This window comes from Talpa occidentalis, unplaced genomic scaffold (assembly GCF_014898055.3).
Source record: "Talpa occidentalis isolate TD23 unplaced genomic scaffold, MPIMG_talOcc4v2.1 talOcc4.5, whole genome shotgun sequence".
Classification (NCBI taxonomy): domain Eukaryota; kingdom Metazoa; phylum Chordata; class Mammalia; order Eulipotyphla; family Talpidae; genus Talpa; species Talpa occidentalis.
In genome coordinates, this window is record NW_023604861.1 from 3,183,403 (window position 1) to 3,206,111 (window position 22,709).

The following is a 22,709-nucleotide window of genomic DNA, read 5'->3' on the forward strand; positions in this document are numbered from 1 at the left end:
GATGAGGTCACAGTGGCCGATGAGGTCACAGTGGCCAACGCTTCTCCATGATGCTGCTGACGTGAAGCAAATCCAAGCACCTCAACCTCTGCCTTTCCTTTGACAAAACAGAAGGAAAGCATCCCAAGGCGCCCGTGCCTAGTGTCCCCAAAAGCTGCGGGCAGGTTGGTTATGGCGGGGGTATCGGCCGTGGCGGGAGACGAAAGTCCCGCTGGTCAGTGGCAGCCGTGTTCTTTTTCCAATGTGGAGGGGCGGGGAGCAGAGGCGTGCACAGGCGAGGAAAGGACTGGGGGCCACGGAAGGCGCATTTCCTCGCGTCTGAGGCCCTTTGTGTGCTGGGCATGGAGAACTGGGTGTTCATCTTGGCCAGGGAAGATTTGTCCACGGTTGTCCACATCACTGCTGCAAAACTGACCACCATGCCATGTTATTCCCAAACAGTCTTTCCTTGTGTTCAGTGTCCTAGACGCGTGAGCTCATCCATGGTGAAAAGCTATTATGAAATGTAACAAAATGTCTGTTTTGTTGTGACCTCAGATGGTTCCGTTTGTGGTTTAACTGTTGTTTGAAGGATGGGAATGCACTTTCGTTGGCTGTTTAATTCACTTACGGTGAGATCTGGCCAGTTTTAGTCCTATGGAGTAGGCATTCTGCACGGTTTTGAATGTGAGAACTTCAGTTTACTTTCAAATATTAATTTGATGGTCATTACAAATGTCTCTTGGTTAATTGTACATCGTAGAGGTTAATTAGAATTGCATAACAGATTCATCCACAGGAAATTGTCATTAAGATCAGACTTTCAGGAGCGAGGGTGTGTGATCCTCGAGCTGATGGAGTGGAGTAGAGGAGGTTTACGTTGCCCTGATATCAGTAGAGAGACGGTGTTTACTTGCTGGTCCCGCAGACACACTTGCTGGAATTAACTCTCACATGTGTGCGTGCACACGAACATCTGCACACACAACACACACGTCACACGTCCATCTGCACACATCAGCCAAGGAAGAGGAATGAGCTGATTTATTATTAGTCGTATGTTCCTTTCCATTCATTTTTATTTTCCTCCTGGACCGTAGTTTTCTCCTCCTCCAGAGAGCAGTGAAGGAATGTGAGCAGAGGAGAAAGTAAACTGGATTTTTCTTGTCCATATAAGCCTTGAAGGCATGGATCGCTCAGGGCACCCTCGAGTTGGCAGGGGTTCCCAGGTGGAAGTGTAACTCATATTCGCGTGAAGGTGCCAAAAGTCGGATTACTTGGTCTTGCCTGCCTTTGTATGCAGAGGACCAGTGTTTTCCAGAATATTCCTGGGCTTTCTTGAAGCAGTCGTGGGAAGGAGAGCAGACCTGGGGTGTGGAGGAAGGCGCTTGCCGGGGTCAGTGGCAGGGAGTCGGCCCGGTGGACAGAACTGGGGGAGGGGAGAAGGCGCCCCGAGCTTCCCGGCAGCCTGTGACTCAGGCCCCTTTTAATGTCCAAGAGCCTCGAGTCCTGATTCAATTTTTGAAACTTCCTTTGGATGAGGGGCTTTTTCTTTGAAACTGAGTCTATGTGAGAAAGTCCCTGGCTTGTATTTGGATATTTTACTTTTATGTGCATTTTTTTGGTTTTATTCTTGTGATTCTGATTCTTCTTATGGAAAACAAATGGAGAACATTTTACAACTTTCAAAAACAGTTTTAAAGAGGCCTAAACGCATTTGTATTGTCTTGTCTGCTACTCGGGTTTGGAAAGGCTAGGGGTGGGGGGGGGGCTTCCTTGTCTCAGCACATCTCCGCGGCCTAGTCCTCGGCCTGGACACACGGGCCTTCCTGCCCGCAAAAAAGGGCTGGCCTCGGGAAGCACTGCTGTGGCGGCAGCATCGTAGTCGTCCATAGTTCTCTCCTGAGAACACGCGTCAGTGTCCCAGGAGCTCACGGTGTGTGTCTGTCCCTCCAGATGGTACAGCCCGCTCTGCACCCTTGTTACCTCCTCTGATATTTCCTCTTTCTCCAGATACTGTGTTCTAAGGGTCTGCCCCCTCCACCTTCCCCCTCCCCTCCCACCACAGGTCCCCCCCGCCCCAAACACACAGCATGACTGTCACTATGTCTGGCTGTGAACTAATTAATACCTGGAGTCACTTAGTCGTTCCGATGCTTCAGTGAAAGCCTTGCCTGTGCCAGGCACTGGGAGTTCCCTGGAGAGAGTGGAGACTGTCGCTCTTGGACCTGAACAATTCGATCATGGCTTTTAGTTTACCTGCATTTCCTTCCTCTTAACCATTTTTAGAGATAATGCTCTTTATTTCTCACTACACTTCTTGCAATTTTAAGGCCAAGGCTGCTTTGAAGGTGGCATGGAATTGACTGTGATCAATTGTCGCAGTAAATACTCAAACTCTGTCATTTGCATTCTTGGGCTTTTATACCAACCACACAGAAAAATACCTGCTTATTATTTAATGTAAGTGATAAGCTCAGACTACGGAACAAATGCATTTGCGAGTTGGATGTCAGGTGAGTACGGTCATCGCTGCATGTGCCCCCTTGTTTATTAATTTCATCCCTAAATTTCGTGTTGTGACTTTTTTCAAAAAAAAGATTTATTTATTTATTTATACAAGCACTGGGTATAGTCAGAAGCGCGGGAGGGTGAGAGAATTCACCAGAGCCAGAGCGGGGAGCAGAGCAGGCAGAAGGACCGAAGTACACTGCTGAGGGGAGCAGCGGGCGGCAGGAGAGGTCTGCGCGCCATGTGGGACCCTCCTCCAGTGGCCAGGGAGCAGCCGGGGATCAAACCAGCTCCTCAGAGGCTGCGGGCAGCTTCGCAACCCAGCGCTCAACCACTGCGCCACCGGGGAGGCCCTGTTGTGACTTTTCATTCACTGCTCTGTCTTCTGTCAAATTCTTAAACTGTCAAAGATGAGTCACTTTAGGATTTTAAATTTAGTAAATGGTCAATCTTGTTGGCATAGAATTCATTTGGTGGAGGAATTCAAAAGTTCAATTGAGCCGTATATGTATATTACCCAAATTTGTAATTGGGCAGTTTTTGAAGATTCCTGACTTGCTATAATATGCTATTTGACATCTTTTTTTTTTTTTTTACACATTTTCAAGTATTTTAATCCAGGAAAAGAGATAATCTGATCCAGCTTGTTAAGAGTTTATCCTTTGATGTGGTACATATATACCATGGAATATTACTCAGCATTCAAAAAAGATAAACACATGCCATTTGCAGCAACATGGATGGCGCTGGAAGGGATCATGCTCAGCGAAATAAGCCAAAAAGAAAAAGAAAAATACCGGATGGTCTCACTCATAGCAGGGATCTAGAAAACTTAAATAAGGGACCAGGAAAATGAATAACTATAAGAAAGTGAAAATCAAAATCAACAAAAACTATGAACCAGAGACACTTTTTTGGGGGTGGGGGGCGGGAGGGGAGGGATTGGGGTCAGAATGGGGGGATTGCAATTGTATGGGGAATATAAAAATAAAATTTATTAATTATAAAAAAAAATAAAAAATAAAATGTATACTATGTGCATACATCTTGCTGTATGCACATATTTTTATTTTGAAAACTCACTTGTAGACTAATAGTCATTTCTTTCTAAGGGCTGTTATATAAATACATAAAGCCCTTGACACAATGCCTGGCACACCCCCTCCACCCCCCCCAAAAAAAAATAAAAACCACCATTTTTCAACAGAAAAAAAAAAAAAAGGTTATCCTTTGGAATAATGTTTCTGGGTTGGTCAGGAAAGACTGATTATTAATTCATTAGTATGACCCTGATTGTTTCTTTCATGAACGAGAAGAAAGTGCTTTACTTACCTCAAGTTATCTCAGTTTTGAATTGATGCTTAATTAAAATTTAGTAGAAAATCACAACTACTCCTGTAACCCATTTTTATTGATCTTTACACATACATGCTTTTTCGAAATTGTTAAGTTGCTCTGTATGTCAAGGGAAATGTTTGTGTCCTAAAAATCATAAGATACAAAATGAGGCTTTGCAACAATTTTACACCAAAAAACCCCACAAAAATTAATTTTTGGACTGCCTATTGCTATGCCATCTTCAAGGAAACACTCTCATCTCAAGCCCCAAATGTAGATGATTTCTAAGAATAAAAACACATCCTCACACATTGTGACACAGAACCTGGGATTTTTCTCACTAGATTCATAGGTGCCTTTTCTTTGGAGAAAAAGAAGTGACGATTGCTTACAGGTACACACACTGGGGCCTGGAGCGAGGGTCTCAGGCCATTTAGGATCCAAGTGATTGCAATGTCTTGTTCTTATTTTTAGTCTTAGATGACATCAGGATATCAAAGGAAAGACTAAGCACTGGTTTGTGTCCATCTCTCCATCACTTGAAGCTTCCAGGTCAGCGCTGCCCAGTGTGAGGTAAGCACTATATGAGTGAGGCATGTGGCACCGAGAGTCGCAACCATGCCGTCCAGCTCTAGCTATACATACTAAAACATTTGCTGTTTTTCTCTTATTCTTCCTGAACTAGTTCACAAGTGGGTTTGAAAAACCCCCTCTGAAACCTCAACGGTACTGACTTTAATTTTTTTTTAAATTTCCCATAAAAGCTCATTTGAATAAATTGTTCCTTAATAAAAAATGGTTTAAGAGCAACTTCACACTAACATGCAAGGAGGTGCACAGCGCTTCAGAGCTCAAAGGACTTTGGACACCATGGAAATGTAGTAACTGCAATACCCTGGAAGCAGGTGAGGAAACGCCTCTGCTTCCCCATTCAATCAAAGAAGGAGCATTTCCTCTGTCCTGGTATTCGGGAGCTCCTGGGGTGCAGGGCCTCGGGGTGTATTTATTGCTTTTCAGAGTCTTGTGCTCGGCCTGAAGGGCATGGATGCGGGCTGGGATGGCTCCTCCCTGTGCCGTTCTGGCCTGTGTTGGGTGCTCTTTCTCATGAAGCCTCAGCTCAGGAATGCCAAGGACAAAGCGTTGCTTCCTGTGAAGAAGCAGGGCTGGGTAGAAAGGGGAAAAACTGGATTTTTCGCTTTTGACATTAACAAGTTGCAAGACGCCCAGGACATTCTTATCCACCTTATTACACCCCATTCCCCGGCTTGGGCAGGGAAGGCCCGTGCCTGGGAACGGTGCTGGTGCTCCTGAGTTGTTGAGCTAATAAGACCTATAAACCCCAGCTCATAAAGCACCCATAGTGGTGTGAGTTATGAAATTTCGAATAATTAGTCTGGTTTCTGTGTAAAAATGATTCCATAAGATGCTCATTATTCCAGTGCTGTCTGCTTGTTTCACAGGTAGATGGGAGTAGGAGAAAAACCTGGCAGAAAGGGGTGCTGATGGCTGTTTCTGAGGAGAGACGGGGTGTGCGCCCTGAAGACGGGCGTGCATGAGTTCATTGGCGGTTGGCGGGATGCGCACCAGTTGGATGCTGCAGTCCCTGCAGAAAGGGGAAGATGCCAGGGGGGTTTTCCTCATGTCGATAGTCTCAGAAACAAGTGAACAGTAAGAAAGGGGCAGTGACTGGGGGGTGTCGTGCAGAATGTTGCCGAGCAGTGAACGGTGAGTGGGACTGTGCTGGGGGCCAGCCCTGCTCTTCAGCTCTCACCCCTCAACCTTTGTGCTTGTGCTCGGCTGAGCATCAGCTCTGCACGGATTTCCTCCCCTGGAGATACATCCTGTGCCAGGAGAACCCCAAGCCCAGCCCAGGGGCGCCACACCCAGCTTCTTAAGGGGAAACTGAGCAAAGTCATATCCTAAGGGACAACTGAGGAGGATTCCTTGACGGGAGCAGCATTTGACCAAGAGTTTGAGAACGAGAAAGTGGGTGCCGAGGGACTGTCCTTATCACCCTTTCCTTACCTGGCGATTTATGAACATGCTGGGCTGTGAGGTGGCGGAGCTGGAAACGGGAGGGAGCATTTTGCCCAGAAAGAGGAAGCAGAGCTACAGCCCACGCCCCGGGGAAGGCCCAGCCCCTGGCGTTCAGGGCACCTCATCCATGCCCCCTGCTGCACTGAGTGACAGGGTGTGAGCTCGGGGGCTCCCTCATTGGGTTGGGGGGGGGTCTACGTGCGTCAGACTTGAGCAGGTTGGGCGGGTAGTAGGTCCTTGCTGTGAATGGGTCCTTCGTGATCGTCAAACCCTCGCTCGTGTCAAGTGAGGTCAGTTTCCCAAACCAGCAGGCGTCCGTGTGCCCCAGCTTCCTGCTCACCGGACCCCGTCCCTGGTTCCTCATCTTTTGCTTATTTTGGGATCTCCAGTTTTTTTGCATCATACGAACATCTTTAATAATTTTATTGGAACATGAACTTTATAGCATGTTACCCTCGAGGCATTTGAAATCTTACTGGATCTTCTTCGATCTCATGCCGGCGGGCAGTCTCCGCCTGAGTTACATCAGAGGGAGCTTCCGTGTCTTCTGGGACACGAGAGGGTGGGGGCTTGGCCTGTTTCGTTGTAGCCGGTGGTTTGGATGCTGAGAATGACCTTTGCGGCGAGGCTTTGCTGCCAACAGCTCTGGTCTCCCGGGCGAGCGAGACACTTAGCACCTGCCGGCCCGTGCTCGGCCCTGCCTGGCGGAGAGCTCGGCCTCGCAGCTCCCAGCCGGCCCGTGCCAGCCCCTCAGCCTTTGTTCTTGACTCTGACTCACGCTGTCTCCACTTATCCAACACTGCTCACTGCCTTCCCATCTTTGATCTAACAACAAATAATAAACTGTTCGGGAGACCAAAACTGAATTTTTACTGGCTCAGCTTTGCCTGTGTTAAAAAAAGATCCTGTGTTTCTCTGCTTTTAACTCCCCCCAGCCAGCAATGGTTGCATTTCAATTTTTCATAAAACCCCTGATTCCAGTTGGGGATCCCCCCCGGCCCCCCGAGACACCTTCCCTTTCTTCCTTGGCCTTGCTCTGCTCGCCCTGTCTGATGTGCTGTGTGGGGATTCCCCGCCGCCGGGGCTGCCAGAGGGGTCATGGCCCAGCGTGAACCAGGCGCGCACTCACTGTGCTTCCTGGTAAGTCAGTGAAAATGAGGCTTTTGAGGCGAAATGAAAAGCAAAATAACATGCACCTCACAGCGTCACCTCCGTGTATTTCCCCACCAACACGACATGCCTGCAGGTCCGTTTCCACTTCAAGGCAGCAGTGGTGTCTGTGGACCATGGTGCGCTGAGTCAGCGGGATGTCCCCGTGAAAAATGATGCTCTTGCCTAGAGGAGGCCACGTGATAATCAGGTGCGTGGACCAGGAAAGCCTGGATGGGTTTCTGATTCAGTTTTGTTCCAGCTCTATGCTCAGTTCCTCATTTGCAGCAGTGCAGGGAGTACAGACTGTAGAGATGGCACAAAGTAGGGCGGCAGGGGATAAACGCTGCAGGTGGAGCTTCAAAGGCTGGGGTGGTTCTGACCCGGGCTCAGGTCTGCATCCTGAGCACATGGCAGTGGGCGGTCTTGACCCTGGCAGCCTGGCCTCCGTGCACTTGTATTTAGGGTGAGCTGGGAGTAGGCTGGGGGAGCTTATTCAGTGGCGATTTCTGGCGTTTGAAATGCCCTCTACCACAGGGGGTGGCCAGGCAGCTTCCTCAGGTGTCTGCCTAGGGTGGGAGGGGTGTGACCTGAATATCAGAGTCTATGAAATTGAGTCAACAGTGCTCGAAGGGACTGTCCACACACTGAAAATACAGATCAGACCTGTGTGTTTTTAAACTCTGCTTGCAGAGGCTTCAGTAGTGAGCAATTATCAAGGAATCTGACAATCGGCAAATATGCCCTGCAGGCGAAAATGTGCCAAGGAGAAACCATCGGAAAATAGCATCAATTAGCTGTGGTTATAAGTCAGTAAATTGGCGAGTGGTTCTAGAACCCTCTTCATGCCCTTCCCGCTGTGCTACAGACATTGCCTCTGTGACTGTCAGGTTTGGGATGAAACCCACAGGACTAGGTGAGTCCACCAGTGCTGACTTGCAGGTTTTAGGAAGAGGGAGAACACCACATGGGTAATGTCTGCAGGACCCTGTGTATCAAAACTAGGGTGTACCCAGGAGCTGGGTGAGATGAAATGGCAGCTGCTGCTCTTCCCAAGGCAAGATGTGCTTCCCTGCTTTGGAAAATTTCCCAGTGGTTTTCCCTTCCAGTTAGGAGTCCTGCCTCGGGGAACAGGGCCCAGACTTTGGTCCACACAGCCAGATGCTCCAGCTGTTGCCAGCTGGGGGAGGGGAGGTCAGGTGGGGGAGAATCAATGCTGAGAAGGAGCCCTCAGAAGCAGAACACTTAACTGTAGACCTGAGTAAGCCCTCACCAGAGCCTGCTGATGGAAGAGGATTTTATTTTCTCAAAGGGACCTCACAGGAACAGAGGAAGACTCGGCCCCGGGTCACGGCAGCTGGCAGCGTGACTTTGGACCTATGTGTTTGGGGGAAGAACTGACTTTTTCAGGGTGATGTTAAGTTTGGAAGCCATATTATGGGCCAGTCATTTTTGCTTTGCCAATTTTTGGGGTGCAGGTGTGAACAAAGAAGAGTGAAGTTGGAAGTGATTTTTGCTTTGCTTCCCTGGAGGCTCGGCGAGGGTGGGGAAAGACAGCTGTCTTCTGTGTATTTTCAGTAGCCAGCGCGGTTCCCTGAGAAGTGCTGCCCAATGTCTCTCTGCTCCTGTTCCTCATTTACCCGCAGAATAGTCCTCTGAAGAACTAGGCATTTATACAGACATTCATTTGTGCAACGTATCTCCAGTAACCTGGGTTCCCGTTCAAATAAACACAAACTTGCAAAAACACTCTTCACAGCTCACTCCAGAGAAACCAAAGCTCCCAGTTTCCATCATGAAACGGAACATGTTGCCGTCTTCAGGGCCATTGGGGAAAACCAAAATTCCCGTGAAAAAACCGAGGGGTCTTTATGCCTTAACTTCATTTTTTATTCCATGTAAATCCTTGTTCTTGTCATCTCAGAGGCTGCACTCTGAATAAGCTGGGACGTGTGGCGCTGAGGCTGGGCTGTGGGGGTCCCTTCGCACTGGCAAGGGGGAGCAGTCAGAGCAGTGATGTGACTTTCTGGTTCTCAGTCTAGTGCCCGGAAGGCTCTGGAGGTAGTGGAGGGTGCGGGGCTATATACCAAGGAGCTGCTGCTCTTTGACATCAGTCTTAGTGATGACTTTGTGGACTTGTCTCCAGACAGACATGAGAGCCTATAGACACATGGGGCTGTGTCAAACTTGAAAGCTTCTGCACAGCTGAAGAAACCATCTGACTGCAAAAGGAGCCTGCCGAATGGGGAAGAGATTTGCCAACCATGTATTGGACAAGGCGATAAGAGCCAAAATATATGAACAACTCCTACAACTCAACAAAAAAACATGTAGCCTTATTTTAAAAAGGCAGAGGATCCAAATAAGCATCTCACCAAAGAAGTTGTATAGATGTCAGTGACACGAGATGTCTTACATCAGAGATCATCAGGGAAGTGCGAAAACCACAGTGAGATTTTACCCCACAATGGTTAGAATACTTATCAAAAAGTCAAATTAGTGGTTATGAGGATGTGGAGTAAAAGGGACCCTTGTGCACTGCTGGGGATATAAATTGGTGCAACTACCATGGGAAACAGCATGGGAATGCCTCAAATTAAAAGCAGGTCTCCCCTATGACCTAGTAATCCCACTTCTGGGAGTTTACCCAAAGAATATGAAAACACCAATTGGGAAAAAAAAAAACAAAACACATGTGCCTATATGTTAATTGCAGCACTAGTCACAGTGGCTAAGGCAGGGAACCAGCCCGTGTGTGAGCGCAGGTGAATTGATAAGATGTGGTATACGCGCACAGTGGCATACTCTGCTATCAAAATGATGAAATCTTGCCATTTGCAACAACATAAATGGACCGTGAGATAATGGTAAGTCAAATTACCATGCAATTTCATTTGTTGATTATAAAGAATGAATGGGAATTGAATAAAGAAACCTGAAGAAGCCCATCGAGTGACAATAGAAGGGCGTGGTGGGTAAGGGGTAGGTTCAGGAGGCTGGTTGGGCAGTGGGGGTAGATGTAATTGAACGTTTGGTGGTGGGTGTGGTATGACAGGTGATGAGGTGAGGAATTTTACACCTGCAACTACACAGTTATAAATTAGTACTACCTTAGTAAAAGGAACTATTGGACTTCTGGTTAGTAAGAACTAGACTTTCAAGAATAAAATCACTGGGATCCCTGCAAAGCCCTCTCTCATTTGTCATCTTAGTTTGAGCAGGACTGGGCCGCCCTGTGACACTGCACTCAGAGGAAGAAAGTTCTGGAAGATCTTCCCAAATGTGAGTGGCCAACTTCCAAAGTTTCCTCTTGTTGAGGGTAGTGCTATTGTCAGTCTCAACGTCTGCTTTATAAAATTAAAATAATGGTCTATGAGACAGCCTGGGCTGCTGGGCGGGGGGGTGGTGGGGACCAGGTGGGTATCACTGAGTCAGCACACAGGCGACTGCTGTTAATACACACCACGGGCAGTCTCCATTTTGTGTGTATTTAAAAACGTTGATGGTCAATTAGAACAAGCACTGAGCTGTATAAAAATGATACTAATTGTGCAAATTTGCCTCATGACGAGTTGTTGATCAGCAGGTCAATGAATTGCATTTATTTAATGCAAGTTCTTATCTGGCATCTCGGGGTGTCTCCAACTCTTCACAAAGAAATGTTGAAAAGAGAAAATGTGATTATATCCAATTTTTTTTTTTTTTTTTGTGAACAGCCTTTCCATGTTCTCAATGTATTTTTAGAAGAGATTGGAAAGAACTGTTTGAAAACTCCCATCCCCTAATTTAGAAACAGCACACAAAAACTACAAAAAACACTCTTTTCCAGAAAAATGGTTTTAAACATCAGTTTATGAAAACACTTGGTATTATAATTATAGTTAAATTTCAGTCTGTTTAAGATGCATGCATGTGCATGGGTTCAATATCTAAACCAAAAATGATACAATCAAAAATGATACAAAGATGATTCAAATACATAATTTTGTATTTACTTGCTAAAAACACATTTTTTAAATGATTCTTTAAAGAGTAAGTGGAAGCACGGGCTGCAGTTATGTGGAAAAAGATGAGTTTTGTCTTTAAATGTTACCGGTATGGTTAGATGGTAAATGGAATACAGAATCACTGGCCCTTTTAAGTTACTACTGTACATTGTCACTACATCAGCTTCGTGAAATTCTTTAACTGCCAAATGTGTTTAATAAGCTCACTCTTAAAAGTTGAAGAATAACATAAACATAAATCTGTTGAATTCAGATCAGTACAACTCAAGACATAAAATATACTGATTCCAATTTGTAATAATTGTGTCCTAACCTATTCATTGGCTAGTAGGTAAAAAACCTAGAGAAACTAAATTGAGGTGGCTACTACAGAAACCTCCCAGGAAACCAGAAAGAACTTGCTCATACTTTTGCATGGAGGGACGTCTAAATTCCCTTCTTAATTTGGGAAGAGAGTTTGCAGGAAGTTTTCCTACTGGGAGTCATCTGTAGAGGCATTTCCTCTATCTACATATGCCCCTCAGTCCGTCAAGGAATTCCAATCAATGTTGACTTTCATCGAATGTCAAGCACAGGCTAGTACAGTGGAGAATAACAGGCTCTGAGACTGGAGACTTTGGGGTCCATGGAGGTCCCTTCTCCAGCCCAGAGACGCCAGGCCCTGTGCTTGGTGTGGACTATGATGATCGTGGTGATGGATCTGCTGGTCTGTTACTTAAGCCTGTGTCTCATCCTCCGCCTGCCAGGCCGCGTGTATGTGACGTGGCCTTCATACTTCTGTCACCTTGTTTACCTATGAAGCAAATGTTTCCAGCACCCACACTTGGTGAAAAACAATAGTCTTTGCTTTTGCGAATTATATAGTCAAGTGTGCAAACCAAAAAATGAATTATGATTTGCAGCGTGGTGTGAAGTGCAGATTCTGAGGGGAGCTACCATGGTCCCAATGAAGCGTCTGCCAGAAGCCAGCCTTCTGAGGAAAGGTGGTGCATATGAGCTGCTACTTCATTTGTAAGGTTCCTCATACGTTTGGCACAAGGAAAAGCTAGACTTGTGTTTCTGATGATCAATTCTAAGGGCTTGATCCTGTCACATTGGTAGGGGTTTTCGTTCAATAAAAAGTTGCCCCCAAAATGATTTCAGGTGGTAGAAAATAGAACCTTATTTTCTTACAGACCAATCACAAGAAAATGAATTTAATAAAATTGTTTCAATGATTTTAGTAACATCTAGAAGACCCCTTGGATATTAAAAGGCCATCAGCTATCACGGAGCGAAGCTCCCTGTGCGGTGTGTACTAGGGGCCCAGTGTGCCTCCCTGTGTGGTGCCCACCATGGGTGTTTCTCCCAGGTTTGCTTTGGGCTTTGAAGGGGGTTTCTTGGGCAACAAACACCCACTGTGGAGGGACTGCGGCGAAAACCAAGTCCACACAGCCTCTAGCCTTGAAGTCATAACATCAAGGGCTAATATTGGGGTGGATTTGAGCGAGACAATGTGCTTCTCTGACATGCAACCGTACCCTTCCAGAAACAGGATACAGTGTAATTTAGAAATTTCAATACCCACATTGTTCCATCCATTTAATGGCCAAAGACATGAAAACCATAGTTAGCAAGTAACCAATTTAGAGATTTTCAGAACTGAGGAGAGAATGCACATTTTCATCACTCCACAAAGATTGATGGTCATTACTGATGCTAGGATAAGGAAATGCTCTGGAATATGAAAACCTGGTAATTTACAACCCACTCGTTTCAATGCCTCAGGCTTCATTTTCAGGACTCCCATTAGGGACACATACCTGCCCCTATTGTGTCAGTTAGAACGACCGCGATGGCTTATTTTCATTGCTTCGGTCATTTGGTGCTGCTGAGAATGAATAATCAATTTGTAATTATATTTTAGGAGGAAAATCAACAATTATACACATTGTTTTGATTTCAGTGAACATAAAAATGACTCAAACATCGATAGAGAAATAAAACGACACAAACGTTAGTTTTGCTCTCAGCCTGATGGGTGAACGCAAATGCTGTCTGGTGGAGTCATTCTGCATCACAGGCTCCTGCTTGCTTGCGTTGATTGAAGTGAGCATGAGCTGAAGAGCCACTGAAATGGAAACCAGGGCTCAGGACTTCTGTAGAAGCGGTTCTTGAAATGATGGAGCATGATTTTTGATGATTAATTTGTGCATTTATCGCTGCCTGTCATGAAGCTAAAAATATAATTGTGTGTTCTGTGGTCTCATGGTGGGTTTCTATAGACATTTTTCTGCGAGAATTCTATGTGTTGGGGACTGGGCTGTGCAGTGAGGGGTGTTAGCATCTCTCATCTTGCCCTTCTAGATGCCAGGAACCCCCCTCCACTTGCGACATACCACAGCATCTCAGACATTTGCCCTGTGTCCCCTGGGAAGGAAAGGGAAGGAGTAAAACTTCTGGGGGGTGAGAACCACTGCTCTGAAAGGCACTGGCATAGTTAGCACCTGTCACCATGCTCTCCAAGCATCAAGAACTCAAAGCTGGAGCATCAGCAGAAATGCCATTGTGATTGACCCAAAGCACCCCAATATATACATTCATTGGCCTCATGATTTAGTTCAGATCCTTTACCAGCCCAGAACTTTCTGCCTTAGAAACTGTCAGGACAAAGCTCTCTGGAGAGACCACAACTTGTTGTTCCAGATTGTGTTAATCCCTGAGCTGTTGAAATATGAAAGCTACTTTCTGACATCAAAATCCTTTGCAAGGATGGGCTCCCTGCATTTCCTCTGACACTTTGGGGTGACATTTAGATATTTGGTTTAAGGACTGCAAGTTATTAATCTTATTTGTTTCACTGGCATTTCACACACACACCCCTTTTACCTGGGATGCTGGTTGCTATAAATTATTGTGTCAAAGTCCTGTTAAAAGCGTCACCCAGAAGGGATTTCCCAGCCACCCAATATCAAAATGTAGACAAGATGATCATAATTGACAGTTGGCATCTTTATGGCCTCGGGGTCTTTGAGTTAAATCTTTGTTTTTTGAGTGAAATCACCATGGAGTGGAGAAATGCGCTAGTAAATGGCATCCCCTAAGTCTGTCTGCTTGTGAGGATTTCACGCCAGGTTATGAGCTGAAGGTGGATCTAAAACAAACATTGGTGTCTCAGTCTTAGACAGTCGGTCTAGTTAACTTTCCATGCTGATGAGAAATCCGAACGCTGAGTGTTCAAAAACAGTTCCAAAAAAAGGTGAATTCAGGGGGGAAAAAAAAAAAAGCATAAAACAGGCCAAGCAAGAAAGACAATATCAGCCTAGGGATATCCCATTCAAAACATTGAAATAATACAATCATCTCTTATGAGAAAATGAAATTCCCTTTACCAGTTCAGGGCAATGAAATCCAAGAAAGTGAGTTATCACTGACTCCCTGGAGGAATTTAAGAGCAGTGCCTGACAATTTCCTTTTTTTTTTTTTTTTTTTAAGGTTTTGACATTATGCCCGACAGAGAAACTCAGATGCCTTTTTAAATTAAAAGGAAGAAGAGGTAAGTGTAGGCACCTGAGTGTTTGCTACATGAGAAGATCATGGGAAATAGGAAACAAGGAACATTTTCCTGTTGAAAAATGATCTGCAAAGAACAAGGCTGCTTAGGCAGGAGATTAAGAAAGCGGCTGGAGGAGCCGGGGCCTGCAGCGGAGGGTCCTGGAGGTGTGTCACAGTGCCTGAGGCAGCACGGAGGTCTGCAGCGCAGGATGGGCCGGGCAGATGACACACTAGCGACCCTCCGAGACCTGATCACTCAGCTCCAGTGTGAGTCTCATCAGTCTTGGCGACTGCAGTCCGGTGGCATCGCTGACCCTTCCCCTTCCGAGCTCACCCTGCCCCTGCTCAGGGCCGCTGGTGTTTCTGTATCGCTCAGGGTCGGGCCTTGTTCTTCAGTATAGAATGTTCCCTTCTGTGTCCTCCCCTCCCCTCCTGACTCAGTGGTGGCACAAGTGTCAGCACCCAGGAAGCTTCTATATTATGTATCCCTGGCACTTTGCATTTTGTTTGATTTCAAGGAATTGTTTTACCCTAAGTTTGTTTTTTTTTTTTTTAATTTTTTTTTTTTTAATAGAGGCATGTTTTATTTATTTGTTTTGTTTATACATGCACTGGGTACAGTCAGAAGCGCGGGAGGGTGAGAGAATTCACCAGAGCCAGAGCGGGGAGCAGAGCAGGCAGAAGGACCGAAGTACACTGCTGAGGGGAGCAGCGGGCGGCAGGAGAGGTCTGCGCGCCATGTGGGACCCTCCTCTGGTGGCCGGGGAGCAGCCGGGGATCGAACCGGCGCTGCAGAGGCCGCGGGCAGCTTCGCAACCCAGCGCTCAACCACTGCGCCACCGGGGAGGCCCTAAGTTTGTTTTTTTAAAGATTTATTTATACAGGCACTGGGTAGTATAGTCAGAAGCGCGGGAGGGTGAGAGAATTCACCAGAGCAGGGAGCAGAGCAGGTAGAAGGACCCAAGTACACTGCTGAGGGGAGCAGCGGGCGGCAGGAGAGGTCTGAGCGCCATGTGGGACCCTCCTCCGGTGGCCGGGGAGCAGCTGGGAATCGAACCAGCTTTGCAGAGGCTGCGGGCAGCTTCGCCACCCAGCGCTCAACTGCTGCGCCTCCGGGGAGGCCTACCCTAAGTTTATTGGTGCAAAAGGAGCCAGAAACCATGTGGTTTTTGCCACATAGTGAATGTTTTTGAAAGGAAAGATGAGAGGGAGTGAGGGAGGAAGGGACATTCCTTGTCTTCGGCCTCTTTTCTTTCCCAGGCCCTGACTTTAGTTAGAGGACACACCTGCCCTTGGAGTTAATCACCCAATTAACGTGCAAGATGCTTTCCTGAGCACATCGTAATGGATATAATAAACAAAGACAAGTCTCTGCTCAGAAGAGATTCCACTGTTTTCAGAGGAAAATTCTACCATTTTCTTCGGCATGATGTTGGAAAATTAGTAAACTCTGTTCCATTATTTTTAAATAAAGGATCATGGTAAGACCTTCCCACTCGGGCTGCCATAGGGATTGGGCTACTGTGTTTTAGGATAAGTGCCTCCCAAATAATTCCCCTCTTGATGTTTGTCCTTCATCCCAGACTTGGGACATGGCAGGGAATGGGGGGCGATGCGGGGGGCTGAGGAAACCCAAGTCTTCACTGCGTGGCTCATGGTGCATGCAGAAAGCCAGGCTCACCTGGCCGGGCCCCAGCTGCACTCACCATCTGTGGCTGGGCCTTGGGATAAGTTGCTTGGCCTCATGGTGCTGGACGTACTCGTCTGAGGTAGGGCCACCAACCACACAACTCACTGGGTTTTCAGAGGGCTGAGGAAGTTGGTACTGGCGGGAGCACCCCATGAGGTTGGGCTGCTGTGGTCAGCGCCCCTCTGACTTGCCTGCAGTCTTCTCAGCACTTAAGCCATGTCTCCTTCCTTCTCTCTGCTCCTAGGGCAGCCCTGCCTGGCCGCCTCTGAGCCCCAGTGCCAGGCTGAGGGTCACACCCTCACTTCACTGTATCTCCCTATCTTGTCACCAAGCCCCAGTGAGGAAGTGCTGTCAAGAGAAGCCACCTCTGTGGTGGACATCACCACCTTCACCTCAGTCACAGCGGCCTCAGCCCGCACGGCCCTCCCCGAGCCTGGCAGCCTCTGCCAGGGCCCTCTTGGAGGGAGAGCTGCCAGTACATGTGAGAACTGCCCTACTCCCAGTGTGAGGAGCATGGAGAAGCTCAGCCTGGGGACAGGCGGCTCCATTGGCAGCTCCTAGGAGGAAGTGACCTTTGTCCCGTTCTGCCTTTGAACCTACTGGAAACGCCTTTGCAATGCTGATTTGTGGTGATAAAATTGAAGGAAAAGCAAAAAGCTCCCAGGCTGAGTCAGATGCAACCCTTTTGTGCCCAGGAAGAAATTTTCACAACTGTGCAAAGCTTCACAGTGGATGACTCAGTGGGTGACAGGCCCAAGACAATGATCTGAGCGCATGGGGGCCAGGTCCTCAGAATGCAAGACTACTTGGTCATGCTTTTTTCATTCTAGAATCTTTAAAAAAAAATTCAAGTATTTTTATTGAGGTCATGTTGACTTTCAACACTGCATGTGATTTTGGGGGCAGGTTCACGCCTCTTCAGAGGCACGTTACACCCACACCCATCACCACCCCAGCCCCCCGCTACAGTGGAAGCTTAGTCTGCCATATTGAGTATTGAGCAAGAAGTTGCACTTTCAGAATGAGTCAATTAAACAGATAATCAAGAACAAGAACTACCGTGAGTACAACTTCAAGTACCTATTGGCTTGCATTTGGTACAGTGGAAATTCATTTGATAAGCATAAATTTGAGAAGTCTCAGTATATACATGTGTAAAGTTGATTCATAAGTTTAATCTGCATGCATTCTTGAATTTACAATAATGTCAGTGATTTAGGATCCATTGATCTACGTTCCAATGAGAAGGTCCCCATCAGGTATTTGTTAAGAAAATGTATAAGCTGTAAGAATTCCATAATATTCAATCATGTTTTTAAAACATGGTTTCGATTAAGTTTTATATTTTATCCAAAATTGGTAGATATTATAGTAGCTACTCCAAAGGAACAGACATCACTTTGCTAGAAAAAAGTCAATTTTCCATGTGGTACTATGAAATGTGTGCTGATTTTATAGACAATTTACTTGTTTCACAACCCACAGAAACAACCGTGACCAGTTAGCTGGTAACAGATCAGGGCTACAAACTGGCTATTTGCTGTTTCAAGAGCATGACGGTGTTGTTTTTCTGCACTCATGGTTGTAGTTCTAAAAATGGGAACAGATCTCCCACCTTCAGAACTTCCTTGTCTCTGGCCCCAAGGTGAGACAGATGGTGCCGGTGGGGCGGCCAGGCGCCCAGGGCAGCGCTGCGGGCACGGGTGGGTGTTCGACTCAGTGTTTCTGTGGATCTGGCAATGCGGCCACCAGGGCCAGGGAGCTCTTGTGGAAGTTGTGGAAAGCTGGCTTCTGGGGGTGTGGGGCCCTGGGTGGGTCTGGAGGGGGAGGTGCTGCATGCAGCCTCCCCCTGCGTGCGCCGGGCCTCGGGCCTCCCAGGAAGCCTCTGCACGCCCCAGCCGGCCGGCCCAGCCCTCCAGCAGCCGCTGCAGCGATGAGTCAGGGCAGGGAGTGTGCGGGTGAAAGGGCAGCGTGACAAAGCCGCTCTGTGCCTCTTATCGGCACGGGGGCCCCGGCCATGAGAACAATGGCAGACCCTCCTCCGTCACCCGCCATCACCGAGACCTGGCTGGGCTGGGAAGCCTCCCAAGTCCTGGGCAGGTCGCGCTGCCGTCGCCTGCACTGCCCCTGCCGTCAGCCGCCCTGGGTGGTGAAAGGCAGGGAGAGGGCAGCTTTCCTAGGAGGCTGTGCCCACCGCTGCTCAGGCCTCAGCCGCTCTAAGGTCACCGCAGGCGGCGAGTGTTCTCGACACAGCCAGGCCATCGCCTCCCCTGGGTTCTGTCCTTTGACATAACCTCCACATTTCCCTGCCCCATCCGTGCGGGGCAGTGTGAGCCGAGAGGTCAGCTCGTGCCCATCACAGGCCCAGGAGGGCACTGAGCACGAGGCTGCGGGCAGCTCCCCACACGCTAGCTAGATCAAGGACCTCACCTGGGCAGACAGCTTGTGCGAACCACTTCATCCTGTGTCTGCCGCCGCCACTGAAGGAGCAGGATAGTGATGCTGTCCACCTTGTATGTCCACCTCGTTTTTCTTGAATGCACCGTTGCATGAAATCGGGCAGGAGGCCTCGGGACAGACAGGGCTGAGGTAGATGCTGGCGTGAGCCGTGCCGTGGGGATGGGCGCGTCCCTGGGCCCAAGCGGCAGGAAGGGCAGATGGGCAGATGGTCGGCCCTAGCTGGGAGGGTGAGGTGGCAGCAGGGCTGGTCTGCAGCGTGAACTGCAAGGGCCTGTGGAAGGGGCCCTGGGGGACGCGACCTCCCCGCACTGATGGTTTCTGGGGGGAACCTAAGAAAGCCATTGCGGGGGCCACAGCAGAAAACCTGAGACACGCTCATCTCTGGTCAGAACAGACCACGAGAAGCAAGGGCCTGGGTGGGGGTGGTCAGCGTGGGGCAGCCAGGCTGGGGTCTCCTAGATCATGGAGCTCAGGGCTTGGCCCTCTGTCCCCTTGGCCATCCCTGCAGGGCGCCGAGGCTGGGCCAGGTGCCAGGGTCAGTGCCACACACGTGTTCATTGGAAGACAAAGGGACGCGGCTGCAGATGACCAGTCAGCCTGTGGAGGAGCCCGGGCTTCACTTCTGGCCTGCAAGACCAGGGGCCACAGTGGCTGTCACCAAGGAGGGACCCGAGGCCACGACCCGGGAGCTCTGTAGATTTTGCGTGTGCTGAAGAGTCAAGTTTTTTGCATATGTGGCAGACCACGACCTCCACGTTTAGAGCCTCTCGCTTAAAGTTCTCCACAAACAGCGTCACTGAGTGGACTGGACGGCAGGCAGATGACTGCCCCTGCTCAAGTACCTTTATGTGGGTCTCGGCAGGAGGTAGCTGGCATTCAGTTTGGATTTCTCTAATTTTAGACGCATCAAGGAGCCCCAGGAAGGGGTTTGTAATGACTCACAGCATTCTTCCGGGTTTGCCCAGGGAGGGTCACAGCTGAGTGTGTTTATAAAACTCTCTGCGCGCGTGTGTGTGCGCACAAGCTACAGAGAGGAGCACAGAGAAAGTAACGGAATCATCTGTCAGTTCATGGCTTATCAAAGCTGTAATAACTAGTGTTTTTTAAAGTAAATTTGACAGTGAAATTTTAACTGGAAAATGATAATAGGTATTCGTCCTATAATGCTTATGAAAGGCAAACCGTCCCCAAGCTGCCCATTTCATTGTAGAATGGTGAGGACATGCAGAAATTTTTCCACAAGGAAATTCACTATCAGAATTGGTGTTCAGCAAAATATAATGTATTAAAAAAAATTGGAAGATGGCAGAAAACATTTCTCCAGAAAATCCTGTGCAGTTTGGAATTAGAGTGAACCATCTCGTATTCAGATCTCTGATAATTTTCAGAAGTAATAAATGTCTCCAGCAACATAAAAAGTAGTTACCCCCATGATGAAAATAATGGGATGAGAAGACCTGGCTTTATGACACCGTCAGTGAATTCCTTTCAAGGTGTATTCTGTCGTATGTTTGAATCATCAGAATATCTGTGTGTGTACAGACATGCACTCGCCATTAGAGCCTATACTTTTAATCACTACATTCCAGTACTTTCTGAAATTGTTTTCTTTCATTTTCTTAGTGACGAGTGCAGCCCCAGCGGGAGGAATTCCTGTTTACTCACAGCACTTACCCAAGGCGCTGAGCACAGCTCCGGTGCTGCTCACTATTTGGAGATCAACTCAGGGGCCTGCATTAGTTTTTCAATTTGTTCTGCTGCCCATAAACATCCAAAGCATTCTTCTAGAATATTCCTAATTTAATTTCGTCATGGTCACTGTAAGGAACTTAAATCACTTCCGACTATGCATGTATACATTAAAAAATTCAATATTTCATATTTGCCCTCAATTGATACCAGGAACTGCTCAGCACTTTTGAACATCTTTATACTAAATCCTTAGAAAATCTTTTTGTAATGGCTATTTATTTGTATTGATAACTAACTGAAAGTCATGAGTTACGGACTTTGTAAGGGAACTCAGGACTGGTCTGGTACTAAGCAAAGATTCTAAAACACGACTCCATGTTGTCTGTTTTGAAATTATTCATTCAAATCAGGTTAATAGGAAGATGGTGTAAATATCAAGGACAGTTAACCAAAACAGGTGTCTTCCATATAGATGTCCTTCAATATGCAGTTGCTAACAATCTTGCATTATAACATAGGAACTCTGAAAATTGCTTTTTTATAGGAATTTTATTCACCATTTTAAAATCCGTGAGCACACACTGTTTAATGTTTCAATCCTTTTAAGAGCTGAGACTCTCTTCCCCTCTCTTTGGAAAGAGTGAAATTGAATGTGATAGCCAGCTCTGAATGCCCGTCAAGTTGATTGGGTATATGGATTCCAAAGGCCCTTGAAAATCAAGCAAAATTTCCTCTCTGCTTATAAGTCCCCTTATATTTCGAACATGTAAGATGTCATATGTGCGGTATCATTTTTCAGGGCCTTGGGTGTTAAAACAACTGATTAAGTCACAGGGCCCTTGCTAGGGAGTAAAGGAGTGATCTGTGAGCAAGTCAGATCAGTACCTTATTGGGTAGGTTGTCAAGGATTGTTAATGCAGATAAGACTTAGAGGAAATTCTCTCCCCCTGTTAGGAAAACTGAAGAGTGGGAAGCTCGACCTTGGAAGGCTCTCTGATCGCCACCAGCGGACTCCAAAAATCCTAGAGTAAAGCTTCTAAAACTTGAAGACAAGTATGGACTTGAAAACATCCATTGTAGGTTTTTTTCACATGAGAAGATGTGCATCTATTTTTTTTCTATGGCAGCTGAATTAATTGCCTTCTTTGATTTTGAAGTTATACTCTATGCAGCCAAATTAGCAAGCGGAGATAAGATTAGGGCAGCCCAAGTTCATTTCTAATTTGTTTGTCATCTTTCAGTGGCATCTTGAAACTACCGCAAATTGCTCAGTTGATTTTAATGTTTCCCTTCAGTTGAAGTAGAATCATTAAATACTTGGAGTTTTTATTTTTACTTTCCCCCGCCCATCTGATCGACTCGGTAGTTCTTGGGCTCGATAGTATGAAATCACCAGTCACTTCTGCCAAGGTGTGTGGTGCAGCGAGGCCTTCTCTCTGAAGTGCTAAAAGCACCTCGTGTTTTCTGCCAGACTCTCCCTGTGCCTCAATGCAGAGAACTTGGCAAGGTTAATGAGCTTTTCCAAGTAAGTATACTGTACCCCGTGAATGAGGACTAAAAGCAATAAACACTAACAAGGATTCATTAAAATTTGGCTTTCAAACAAATATCCCCCACTCTTCTTCATCCAAAGAACAGCATCACCGCTGATGAAAGGCAAACCGTCCCCGAGCCGCCCATTTCATCTTGACTCAGATGCAGCCCATGCTCCAAATTTCATCTGTGGGATGAATGACAATCTGTCTTTTATCTTTCCAAACCTGTATGTTCTATTTTTTAAAAAGCTTTGGGGTTTTGAAAAATCAGTCTTGGTTTTTCAACTGGGGGAAGTAATCATTGGAATGGGTGTGTATTAAAAGGAATTGATATGGAGGATCAGCACTTTTTCTAGTATCAGAATCCCAACACTGAGTTTACTCAGGTAATGCAGTTTCAAGAGACGTCACCTGCCCCTCTCCTCATCTCTCCCAGTTCCTGGGAGTTCGCGGCCTGTCTTTCCTCCGCGCGCGGACGTGCCGCCCTCCTTTTCAGCCCTGGATTTGGGCTATCAGAGCTGCTTGTTAATCACCATCATCCATTTCCTCTAGCAAGACCACCTGGTGACAGAGCTCCTAACGGACCTTTACCCAATCTGCAGCCTGAGCCAAGCACTGCCTGGACCAGCTGTTCTGAATTGTTTTTAAACTGAGAAGAGCCGCCTTAGAAAGGGCCATTTTTTTTTTTTTTTTTTTTTTTTGACTTGGTAAGGGTCAGAGGACTCTTGAGACACAGATGTGTAGTAACGGAGGAGAGACATCCTCACGTAAGACTGT

General features: G+C 47.1%; 1 long non-coding RNA gene across 10 annotated transcripts; it reads left to right on the forward strand.

Moving 5' to 3' along the window:
• Positions 1–5: 5 nt before the first annotated feature.
• LOC119259736 (uncharacterized) lies at positions 6–21,603 on the forward strand. Of its 10 annotated transcripts, none has more exons than XR_008554216.1 (10): positions 6–164; positions 2,313–2,495; positions 4,303–4,401; positions 7,112–7,225; positions 9,161–9,881; positions 10,227–10,296; positions 14,496–14,556; positions 15,816–16,036; positions 16,490–17,305; positions 21,352–21,603. It is a non-coding gene; the product is annotated as an uncharacterized LOC119259736 (long non-coding RNA). The 10 variants fall into 10 exon arrangements; XR_008554215.1 differs by lacking the exon at positions 21,352–21,603 and adding an exon at positions 17,731–17,825; XR_008554218.1 differs by lacking the exons at positions 16,490–17,305; positions 21,352–21,603 and adding an exon at positions 4,593–4,733 and having other exon boundaries at positions 7–164; positions 15,816–16,098.
• Positions 21,604–22,709: the final 1,106 nt, after the last annotated feature.